The sequence below is a fragment of the Centruroides sculpturatus genome, unplaced genomic scaffold (assembly GCF_000671375.1).
Source record: "Centruroides sculpturatus isolate CEXI.00-Female unplaced genomic scaffold, Cexi_2.0 scaffold38, whole genome shotgun sequence".
NCBI classification, from domain to species: Eukaryota; Metazoa; Arthropoda; class Arachnida; order Scorpiones; family Buthidae; genus Centruroides; species Centruroides sculpturatus.
In genome coordinates, this window is record NW_019384306.1 from 1135491 (window position 1) to 1148610 (window position 13120).

General features: G+C 26.2%; 1 long non-coding RNA gene across 1 annotated transcript; it reads left to right on the plus strand.

Moving 5' to 3' along the window:
- The first annotated feature begins 9988 nt into the window (after positions 1–9988).
- On the plus strand, positions 9989–11146 carry LOC111619081. The gene is made up of 3 exons (XR_002755680.1): positions 9989–10036; positions 10829–10896; positions 10987–11146. It is a non-coding gene; the product is annotated as an uncharacterized LOC111619081 (long non-coding RNA).
- The last annotated feature ends 1974 nt before the right edge of the window (positions 11147–13120 follow it).

Consider the following 13120-nt stretch of genomic DNA (forward strand, 5'->3'; position numbering starts at 1 on the left):
ACTTGTCTTGTACAGTACTGTACTGTACATCTAGTGCAAATAATTATATTAAACAAAGACGATTTTATCTATTTAATATATTTATTTAACGAGATAAAGGTTTAATAAATATTTTTCAGTCAATAAATGTGATTTATGTTATCAAAGTTACTTCCTTTTGCTTAAAGGTCAATTGAAATTCTAAGTAATGACGTCATTTATATATACATATATTTATTTAATGTTTATTAAGATTAAAGTTAAATTGAATATTGAAAATAATAATTTAGGTTCTTACGAATTTAATCTTTATAGTATTTTAAATTTATAATTTTATAATACGTTTAATTTGTAGTACGAGTAATTCAGTAATATTTTTATTGTAAATAAAAATGAAAATTAAAAAACGAACAGAATTTATATAGATAATTTGTTACAAAATTTATTTAGAGTTATCTTAAATCGATAACATCACTACTATGATTTTTAAAATTTTTCTAAATTTGTGCTGTCGCAGAAAAAAGTTATATATATTTCTATAATTAAGTGTATTTTTCTATTTTTATTCCTATAATGTTTATATAATAAAGATTATAAATAATAATATTGCAAGTAAGCAAAATGATATTAGATTATCACAAGCTAACCTATTTTCGTTTTAGCTCTCTTTCGTTCTCTGTACACTTTTGGATAAACAAAACGTCTTGAGTATCTATAGAAGTTACCTAGATGTAATTATATTATATACATATAACAATATTGTATATCTTATCTTATATCAAAGACCATTTAAGATTGCCATTTAAGATGCTCATTTTTATATTTATTTATCTTATTTACGGTAGGAAAAGTCTATGACAATAGATTTTTTCCCTCATTAATAATAAAATAATAAAAATCCCGAACAAATGTTTGTAAGAAAATTTTCTTATCCTTGGTTACTTTCGTAATAACCAATTTTTTTTCTTTTGAATAATGACATATTCAATTATAGCAATGTATTGTAATTTAACTCAACATTTTAATTTCAGTACACGAGTACTTCTCTGAAAAGTATTTCGAAAATTATCAGTTGTTTATTCATTGATTTCCTTATTGATCCAATAACTTATTGATATCATTTCTGGTTCTTTTCGAAGAAGTTTGAACAATATTTATAGATTTTATTAACTTAAACTTCAACACAAAACACTGTTACCTTCATCAAGCCTATATTAGTAAAACAAAAAAAAAAAAAAAAAAACTAAAATGTTTTCTTTCCAATAAACGGGAGTAAAACTAAATCGCTCTTTAGATTGCGAAATTTGATTCTTGTGTATTTATTCTCTATTGAAAAGAAATGTTTGTAATTGTTTACTTAATTGTTAAATACTTTGTAAGACCAACTCGAAAGCAGATGTAGAATTATTTATTATTTTAATATGTTTGATATATTATAACGTTAATCTGAATTAAAAGTCACATAATAAATAATCCCATATTGAATTCGATACGAATCTGTCACAAAATTTCTCTAGTGGGGTTAATAATTATTACTAGATTAAATAAATAGTATATTAGTTATTTACTTATTTTCAAATATAAAGTCTTATTAAAGTAAAATAATAAAAAGCATCAGATAACATTCCCACTTAACATTACATTTATACATACATTAAATAATATGTTAAGTTCTAATAAATATAAATAATTATAAACATATACCACGTAGCCTTTACTTCCAATAAAAGATGTTTTAAGAAAATTTATTTAATACATTTTAAATTTTAATACAATAATTAATTCAAATTAAGTTAATAACACTTAACTAAAAAAATAACATTAAAAACTTAATTTCGAATTAAGTATTATAAATAAAATTATTTTAAAGCTCTCATCCATACCTGTTAATAAAATCTTGTTGGGGTTAACAACAAAATTAGATTATATATAATGTTTTATATATGCAATTTTAATAAATTTAAACTTTACTTGTGCTATTCGGTTATATAACTTCTGTAATAAAAAGTTTTAGAAAAGAGAATTGAAAATGTTATAATCATATCCAGGTCAAAAGAATAAAGCATTATTTTGCAAACTTANTACGTCGGACGTTCAGCCTCCATCCTGAAAGCCTAGCCATAGAAGTTTGACAATGAAGTTTGGAACGTCGAGCATAATTCCACTGACGTTCCAAACGCCATTGTCAAACTTCTAGGCTTACAGGATGGAGGCGCTGAACGTCCGACGTACACGTTTACGCGTTGAAAACGTCGGCCTCAACCTCGTTAATGTTTACAGAACGCACTCATAATGAGGAGAAAAGATTTTTGATTTTACGTGTGCTGAATTGTAAATAAAGACATAATAGCCAAAAATTATTTTTAAATATTTAATCAAAAATATATACAATGCAAATGAAGCAGACTTTATTTTCGTGCAATCCTGATAACACTCAGCCCATATGTTTAATCGGAAACTGCTAAAATAGCCTACTTAAATCACTAAAGAAACTACTACAGTTCTTTGCAGTGTTAATATTTAAGGCAAGAAACAATAAATTCTAGTAATTTAAAAAAAATCAGATTATTTAAGGGTATAAAACATCATTAGATTACTATCCGAACGCAATTTACCTGGATAACAACTGACACTTTTAACAACTGAATACCGTCGTTAAATAGAATATAAACTTGAAACAGAAAATTTTGTTGATAGAAATTGTACAACACATTTGTGTGTTAACAATGTGTCTTTAAAACGTTAAAATATTATTCCTTTCTGCAAATAAATTACTGATTCACCAATGCGACTAAATATTAACCTCAAAGAATTCTATTTGTTTTATTTTATTCATTTATGTTTGTAGGCTGTTTTATTTGTTATTTATATTTCATATTTTTAACATATGATTGTCAATAAAGTGAAAAAAAATTAAAAAAAACATAAAGAGAGCTAATGGGAATATAGTTGATAGCATATTGAGTATTCTTAAAAAATTAAAAATTTCGCCGAAAGTATTTACATTAAAATATATTAAAGCTGTAAAAATACCTTAATTTTTCATTGTTCACAACACCAGATACAGTCCAAAACAATTTTTTCTTACGGAAACGATCTTTTGTTTGACGCTACGCCTCCACAAAAAATGCAAAATGAATTTAAAAAAAGTATTCTGGTGATTCTGCCAATACCATAATTCAGAATACAATTGAGTAAATTTTTAAAATATTTAATTTTTAGTCATCATAAAACGTTTTTCATCCATTTTTCATTTTTTTACGTGGAGGCGTAGCCTCAAATAAAAGGTTTCTACGTAAGTGAAAATTGTCTTCAATTGTGTTGTGAGCGATGGAAAATGAAGACATTTTGTAACTTTAATATATTTATATAATTTGTATTTATATAATTGTATGTATTCTCTTGTCCTCAATTAGTTATATCAATTAACTTACACAAGGAATCATATCTAACTTAAGGCAAAGTATAGAAGTAATTTTAAATGTATGCAAGAATTTTAAGAATGTTAACTGATAGTCTAAGTCAAATTGATATTAATTTATTTTTGAAAGAATTTCCCTACATATATTGGCAATGCGGAGTCAAATATTTGAAAAGATGATCGAGAATTGTTTTGAAAAAGGTAGTTTCCAAAAAATAGGTACTGAGATAACTAAAAATAAAATTGTCCATTTGGGAGGATATCATAAGTAATACTCTAGATCATTTTACAAGGGAAGAAATCACAAGTTTACGCTTGACAAATTCCAGTATCTATACTTCTATCTATACCAGTAATATACGAAATTGATACTGAAGAAGACTTTTGCAGAATTATTTGATGAAAGTAAAGAAAATCAGCATGAAGATAGTCTAGATCCTTCTAATAAATTCTCAGATGAGAGAAACTCTGTATGACGTACTATACTTGAACAGATGTATTGAGTTTCGAAAACATGAATTTGATCTTTACATTAATGATAATTTTTGATTATTATTAAGAAATTATTATTATTATAATTAATAAGCTTTTATGTTAATTATTAAATTTTATTTTTAAATGCTTTTATTATTTTAAATTGTTTTTAAATAATGGGATAAAATTAAAATTTCTACTAATTGTAATCTAATTATCCTTACTTTCACCAGATAACGTTATCACTTTGTCAGCTAATCTTAAAAGTGGCACCTACTAGGCCTACTTTTACGTAAAACAAATTGTAAATAGCTTTTATAAACTAATTTTTAGTTTTATCTGTGTAAATTACAAAAATTTAAAATAAAAACTTTATGCTATATAAAACTGTGGAAAATATTATTTTATTTATTTCTGTATTATATCTTGTTTAAATTTCATTACATAATTTATATCATGCTTATCAATTATAATTACTTATTCATTATAATTATGTAACACTATATCTCAAATACAACAATTATTTACTGGATTATTTTATTCATAAAACCAATTTATATATTAAAACTTATAATAATTTCATAATTTTCCATATATCTAATGATTTTAATAACAAAACGAACAACAATGAAACATTTTTTTAATATTAATTTTATTTGACATTTTATATTATTATATTTATTTTTAAAACTTCAGAACTTTCTATATTTATTTATTGAGAATTTCTTTAGTTTTTATACCTTAAATGTAAGCTAAACTTTAAGTCATGATTAATACATACTTTTTATCTCACATCAGTTATACATTTTAAAACAAAAATATGACTACTTTATTGGCTATTTTCGACAGGCATTTGGCAAATTTTGGTGACTGTTGATTTAAAATAACCAGTAACCCGTATCTTCCACACGTTCATGTATTGGTGTATTGGTCGTTCTTGTGCGTAAGAAAATGTAAAAAAACTATTTTCTTAGATAAGATGCTTAATGGTTTATTGATATATAATATAAATTAAAATGTAAAATACCAACAGCCATCATACGTTGAAAAAGCTAAATTCCTCTTTACATCTCAAACTCGTCTTTTATCTCTGGAGATGCGAAGGTAGAGTGAAGATCTTATTGCCGTTCCTTCCCAATTCCGTCCCGTAGAGTTGGTTTCTTGTGTATCACGACTCGATGTATTAAATCAGATTCGTTGGAAAGCACACCTCCACACTCAAATTGAATATATGTACAGTTTATTTACAGTTGTAGAAAGTACAAGTTGGAAAACATAGTGTATGTACAGGATAACCATGCGTAGTGAATTCACGTGCCAGATTGGCGTCTGGGAACTAATAACCTTTGGAGAGACCTCAGTCAGATTGTGGAGTCGGCTCAACTGCACGGTCGGTCCGGTCTCAGCACTAACCCGTCCCTGAGAAGATCAACAGAGGAGAACACTCTCTCTTTACGCTCAGCGGGCTTCCCAAGTGCCTGAGACAACCGTGTATCAGTCTCTTGCCCTTCTCTCCTTGACTCTCGTTCGCCCCGCAATTTAAGGGATTTTGGAACGGGAACTTCCGACCAATCACAACCCTTTTTTATGCCCGAACAGCTTACACTCAGGTCCGCCGTCATCCGACGAGAGTGAAGCTTACACAAACGTCCGCCACTTGTTTACGTTCGTTTGTTTACAATATGGTAAATGTACTACCGTCTGACTGCAGGTGGGTCCAATTAACAAAGCCGGCGCTTCCTTTGTTTACCCTTGTTTACAAGTCAATACCTTACAAGTGGTATTACCCGACCGCACGTGGGTCCAATTGACAAAGTCGCGCCTCTTTTGTTCCCACTCTGCTAAAAGGTCACTACTTTACATCTCCCACCGACAAGGTTCAAACTGCGCTTTAACAAAAGCCTGTTTGACCTAAACATACACCATCACCACGCACCATAATTATCATTACACAAATCAGTTCTTACAATACATTTCCCCCTTTTTCTAATACAAGGAGCAGATTACTATAGACATTATTGTATACTAACAAATTATTTACCGTTATAAGTACTTAATATCTAGCAGACACATATTTACAGTACAATACTATCATTGACAAATTGTTCCATTAATCTATATTCAGAATCACCTTGTAGATATCACTTATATCTATCCGAAGGACTTGATACGAAATTTAATATGCCTTGTTCGTCTGATCTGGAGGTTCCGGATTATTCCTGACTTCCAGTCTGCATAGGACGTCAGCATTAGTGCGTTTTTTCCTTTTGCTGCGCCTGGGCTCGACATTGTATTTCCGTGACGCTAATGCCCGACGTGCCAATTTCGCACTATGAAGTGTACGGTCATTTTGCTGGAAGGGAGTGAGTACCTGACGACTACTACGTGCCCTGCAATATTTTTTTATATTACCCTTTTTATCCACCTTAGGGTTTGGACTATCTCCTTTGTTAACCCTTTCAATACAGTACACCAAATACACAAAAATTAAAGACAAGTAACATATTTATTTACCAATACACAAACACAATCGCTGCAGCAAGCTCGTAATCGCTTTTCTTAGAAACTTCATTGTAGGTACAGTACTTACACAAAAAGAGCTCTGATATCCAAAGTCGCATAAAGTCGCCGAATTTTTTTATTTCACTGATTTTCCTATAAGTTATATTACTGTCAGATGCAAAAATTAGATTGGATCAATTTTGGCAATTTTACTTACACTTATTTTAATTTTTCTTCATTGTAAGTTTATCTATAATTATTTATATGAAAATATCTATGATATTTTCATATAAATAATTATATTTTAGCTCATTCGTGGCACAGTGTGGCAGCGGGCCATAGTTTGGCGACTCCTGCAGTAGAGGAAAGCAACATTTCTGTCACTTCCCTTTGTATTTTCATAGAGTTTAAAATAAAGTATAAATAATCGAAATGTCACAATTACACAAATACATGAAACATTAGCCTGGGACTTGAATATACACTAGGGTAAAGACAATTCCCCTATATCTTCGGCCAATAGGGAATGTTTTATAGGGTTCAGTTATAATTTTTAATTTATGTGAATTATATAAAACTTCCAACAATCATAGGCTGATATGTTTCTGTACAAAATTTCAATTAGGAAATACAGTAATACTCATGTCGTAAAATGATTATGAAAAAGACTTGATATATTTATAATTTCATTGAAATAGTTTTTGTAAAATTGATAATGAATGAAATACCACTAATTTTATCTGTCAAACTGCGTTAGATGTTATCTATAAGGATAGGATTTGAAAACAAATGATAGACACTTAAATGTTCAAATTTAGGTTGAAATCATTGATGAAATCATATTCTGTCATTAATTCTAATATTTGATAAATTTCTTAAAATATTTTATATTAATTTCAATTATCAACGAATAGATAACATAAACGTACTTTGAAGTGTTTATATAGAGCAATATAATCAATATGTAAGACCATATAAATCCGTATTGGTTACCATAGTTCAAAACATAGGTGTAAGGTCATTGGTAATTCCGAGAAAAAGGATAATACTTGCCTTTGGATCAATGTATATATTTTAAAGTTCATCCGTTCTTATCATCTAAATTTATTATTGATTAAATTAATAAATGATTTAACTTAATATATTTTTCAGAAGCAATTAAATTTCGATTTGTAAAATATTCGATTAAAATATTTTTATCAATTAATTTTTTTTTTCAAATAATGAACTGATACAAAACTTGTGACACGAGCTCTGAAATTAACATTAAACAATTTCGAACGGTGGGAAAACATTAACACTTTCTTTTTATTGATATATTCATTTTCACTAAACATTTTTGCATCGTACTTACAAACGTCTAATCATTAGATAATTACTGACGTTTTACATCCTTCTTAAGAAGTAAACTAAAAATATTTAATGCAGTTTCGACCAGTTCTATAAAACAATATTCTAATAAGTAATATTGTTTGATGATTCAGATATTTGAACTGTAAAAAATATAGGAAAAATATAATTATTCTGTATTATACGACTTCCGTGTTTCGTCAAACTCTGACATTTTTAGTACAGTTTATTATTTATAATTGGGATGCAATTTGAAAGAATGTAGACCTATAAATTCCCTTTGTCTCACGTCTGTCTGTCTGTCTGTCCATCCTTAATTTCGAGAACACAGTTAGATAGATGAAAGGTAAGATAGATATGGAAATCTAAAGGGTAGAAGGCCCCCGATTAAGTATATATGAACTTCAATGCTAAACTGGAAGTCGCGTTATTTCAATTCACTTGAAAGGAATTATCTTTTTGTTTTTAGTTTTGTAATGCTTATAAGTTTTAAATTATTTATGATATGTTATAAATATAAATAATTTAACATTAAAAACACATATTTCTTTATTTTTAAACGAATTATTAAGACCAAAATTTATAGAGTTACTTGATAAGTAGTATGCTTGCACTTTATCAGTTTATGAAAGTTTTATTATCTGATTATTTTCATTAGATTGAATATTTTTTTTAGATTTTTGTTCATTTATCGGGCTCGATTTGTATAAATATGCGAGAATGGGACAATGACAATGAGTAAAAAATATATCTCATTGTTGAGTTTTGAGCGGATATACAAAATAAGGTGTCTGTTGTATACAGTCGACCCCCCTTATAACACTGTCGATTATTCCGTTTTATATTAATTTCATGTTGTACGAGTCACTTAGATTTTACAAATTCGTGAGCCATTCACAGCCCGGCACACGTATTTGTAAAATCTAAGTGACTTGTACAACATGGAATTCATATAACACGGAATTAGCAACAGTGTTATGGGGGGTCGACTGTACAGTACTCGTTTTTACTTTTAATTTTTGTAGTACAGTATTATATAAAATAAAAATACGTTGGTAGGAGGAACAATTTTCTGGTAGGTTTACAAAAATATTAGAGATATGTCCCCTCTGCCTCATATGGACATCGATGCCGATGGGTTATACTTTCTCAGTTATTTTTATAATGCAAACAATATTAAAATTGGGATAAGATATGTATAAAATAGTAGTATGCCCCAATACATCATAGAAAAAGTTTTTAAAAAATTGTAAAAATTCTAAACAGGAAAACTGATTATGAAAGAATTTTATCGCAAAAATATTAATTGACTTCCTAAATTATCTAAGAATAATGTAATCATCAGAACAACTTCCTTGAAAATGTTGCTATACTTATAATTATTTCCTCAATTATAAAGTTGTTATAACAATTGTGAAAATTGCAACCATATTAGGCTTACTTTTAATCTCATAACTTATTTATAATAAAATGTATATATGTAATACTTAATCCATTTTTTCAGTATCAGTCATATATGATTTATATTAAAAATAAATCTTTTATAATAAATTATTTATGTTTTAAAATTAGTGATAAATCTGTTTTACACATTTGTTAACAAAGGAATTTTATATTTAAAATTTTTACGAGTAAAACATATTTATTTGATTTTTTTTTTAGTTAATTCTCCATTTTCCTATATCAACTAGAAGTAAAATATATGTGTTATCTAATATTACTCATTATTTCATAGGCTTTACAATAAAAATATAATGTTTTTTAAAATACATTATTATAAAATTACATTATGGTATATTTTATAATTTAAGTTAGTCTACTATTTGGTAATTTTTTAGAAACCATTTTTGAAATGCATACAAAATAACCCGCAAATAACGACAACCTCCGAACAATGGTGTTTTTTGTTCCTGTCAGTGGCCGTTGTTTACAGGTTTCGCAGTAATTGAAAATTTCTTAAAATAATTTAAAACTAATTCTAGCGTTCTTATCTATTTATCCTCCCAATTACCGATATTATTTAAATATTGTTTAAATAATTACTAATCGAATATTTAATATGTTGTAATTCCTTATTACTTCAATTTTTGATATATCTGTTACAACTGAACATGTAGCATTTTTTAAAATATAATAATTTATTTTATAAAAATTACATTAGTTTAAAAAGAATTTAGTATAAAAACAATTATTTGCAAATGTACAAAATTGTTGTTCAGTTACAAGTGTACAGAATTTATTGATCTTTCCTTTCTTATACTGATTAGATTGTACTCAGGAAGTCAAACTTACTTCACATCATTTTAAAACGTAAGCATTTCTTAGTAATTACATTATTAATTTTATAAAATTATATTTAGTTTATTTAAAATTTAATACTTAATTATTCTATAAAATTATAATATAATAAACTTTACTTATTAAGTTATATAAAATGAATTTTAGTTTAAGTATACAATTGCAAAACTCTACTACATAATTAAGAATGTAGCATTATGATTTTCTATGTAACTACAGTGGCCAAATTGCGGCTCTTTTAGATCCTTATTGCGTCTTTCGTGACCCCTATATAAACCCCTATATATATATATATATATACAGTATACAGGTTATATATGAAATACTGTTCCAATAGAGGATGAGGCTCTCTTGTATTTCTGATACTTGGTATACTGATCCTATCGTGACAAGGTTTGGCCACCCCCTGCTATATAATCAGAACTTATATAAAATATATGTTTAATTTTTTTCTACTTCTCGAGGAGATAGTGTAAGTAACAATGTTTATACCGTAATAAATTGAAAATATTTTATAATAATATTAATGAGTTATATGTATAACTATTTCTCTGATAATTAAAATTTAAATGAAATAAAAGAACATAGGAACAAATGCAATTTTTCAGCCTAATTATAGTTTTTGAATTTAGCTTTACACGATAAATTTTTTTTTCCTTTTTACTTTTTTTGTTTAGAATATTCTACATCTTTATTATTAATTTTCGAATTAATATGTATTTTGTATTTTTAAATACTATTTAATAATGTAAGCTTTTACTTTTATGAATTTATTATTTGTGCTCTTATAAAAAATTTTTAAAGTTTCAGGATGAGAAAATTATTAGTGATAATTCTTTTAAGCTGCATTATCTCAGTTTTGTGTAAAAACGGTACGTACTGTACAATACATACTTTATTTTCGCTGTTAAATATATTAACTGAAAGTAAAATTATATCATACATTTACAATATTATTTTAGGTCCTTTTGATTATCCAAAAAATCTCGGGTTGCCTTGTGGAAATTCCTGGAGAGTTTGTGACAAACTGTGTAATAAGCATGGATACAGGTTTTCAAAATGTATGAATAATAGATGCCATTGTTACATATAATCCTCATTAAATTTGAATTAATAAATACATGCACTCAACAAAATGAGTAGTATTTGTTCTTTAATACTTCAAAAATAAAATAAATAGTCTTTTTCATTGATAATAAATTTCATATAAATTATTAAGATTGTTTTTTGAATTATAAAACATCCTTTCAAGACGTTATACATAATACATTATTATTTTAGAATTTATAATTATTTACCTTATTAAATTAGGTTAATGCAATATAATTCTGTACAAGCTAATAATTCCATATAAGTCTATATAACTTTTATACAATTTATATATTAGAAGGTCATGTAATATATTTACAATGGCTTTGTTATTTTTGTTGGTTATCAATCATAAATAAAATTTTAGTGTTATATCAAAGAAACATTTTAATTTAATAATTTAATTAACTTACAAACATTTTAACGTTGTATATGAAATTTTAAAAATAAGAAAATTTGATGGTTGTTTTAGATTGGAATAAATTTAAAATTTTTCATACCAAATCAAGATAAAATGATATATTTTAACTTCTCTATTTAATCCTAGTTACATACTTTTCTATAATTAATCATAATTTTTTTTTAATTTTTTAAAAATGTACACATGGAAGAGAGTTAATCTTGTTATAGAGAATTGATAGACATTCACATTGTCATTTATTTTCGTTAATCATGAGTTGTTTGCTCATATTGTAGCTTATTGCCAGCTTTACATTTTTCAATAGTCAATATAAAAATAAGAATACTTTAACCACAGATTACTAAATAAACATGGACGTTTTTAAAACTCATTTTATCTCATACCAAATTATGACTAACGTGTAAATTTTATTTTAATCTTATTTACATCAATTATATAGTCCTTAAACTTCTTTCAATGTTTACTGTACTAGCAAAAAATAAATAAAAAAATAAAAAATATGCTAATATANATTTTTAAAGTTTCAGGATGAGAAAATTATTAGTGATAATTCTTTTAAGCTGCATTATCTCAGTTTTGTGTAAAAACGGTACGTACTGTACAATACATACTTTATTTTCGCTGTTAAATATATTAACTGAAAGTAAAATTATATCATACATTTACAATATTATTTTAGGTCCTTTTGATTATCCAAAAAATCTCGGGTTGCCTTGTGGAAATTCCTGGAGAGTTTGTGACAAACTGTGTAATAAGCATGGATACAGGTTTTCAAAATGTATGAATAATAGATGCCATTGTTACATATAATCCTCATTAAATTTGAATTAATAAATACATGCACTCAACAAAATGAGTAGTATTTGTTCTTTAATACTTCAAAAATAAAATAAATAGTCTTTTTCATTGATAATAAATTTCATATAAATTATTAAGATTGTTTTTTGAATTATAAAACATCCTTTCAAGACGTTATACATAATACATTATTATTTTAGAATTTATAATTATTTACCTTATTAAATTAGGTTAATGCAATATAATTCTGTACAAGCTAATAATTCCATATAAGTCTATATAACTTTTATACAATTTATATATTAGAAGGTCATGTAATATATTTACAATGGCTTTGTTATTTTTGTTGGTTATCAATCATAAATAAAATTTTAGTGTTATATCAAAGAAACATTTTAATTTAATAATTTAATTAACTTACAAACATTTTAACGTTGTATATGAAATTTTAAAAATAAGAAAATTTGATGGTTGTTTTAGATTGGAATAAATTTAAAATTTTTCATACCAAATCAAGATAAAATGATATATTTTAACTTCTCTATTTAATCCTAGTTACATACTTTTCTATAATTAATCATAATTTTTTTTTAATTTTTTAAAAATGTACACATGGAAGAGAGTTAATCTTGTTATAGAGAATTGATAGACATTCACATTGTCATTTATTTTCGTTAATCATGAGTTGTTTGCTCATATTGTAGCTTATTGCCAGCTTTACATTTTTCAATAGTCAATATAAAAATAAGAATACTTTAACCACAGATTACTAAATAAACATGGACGTT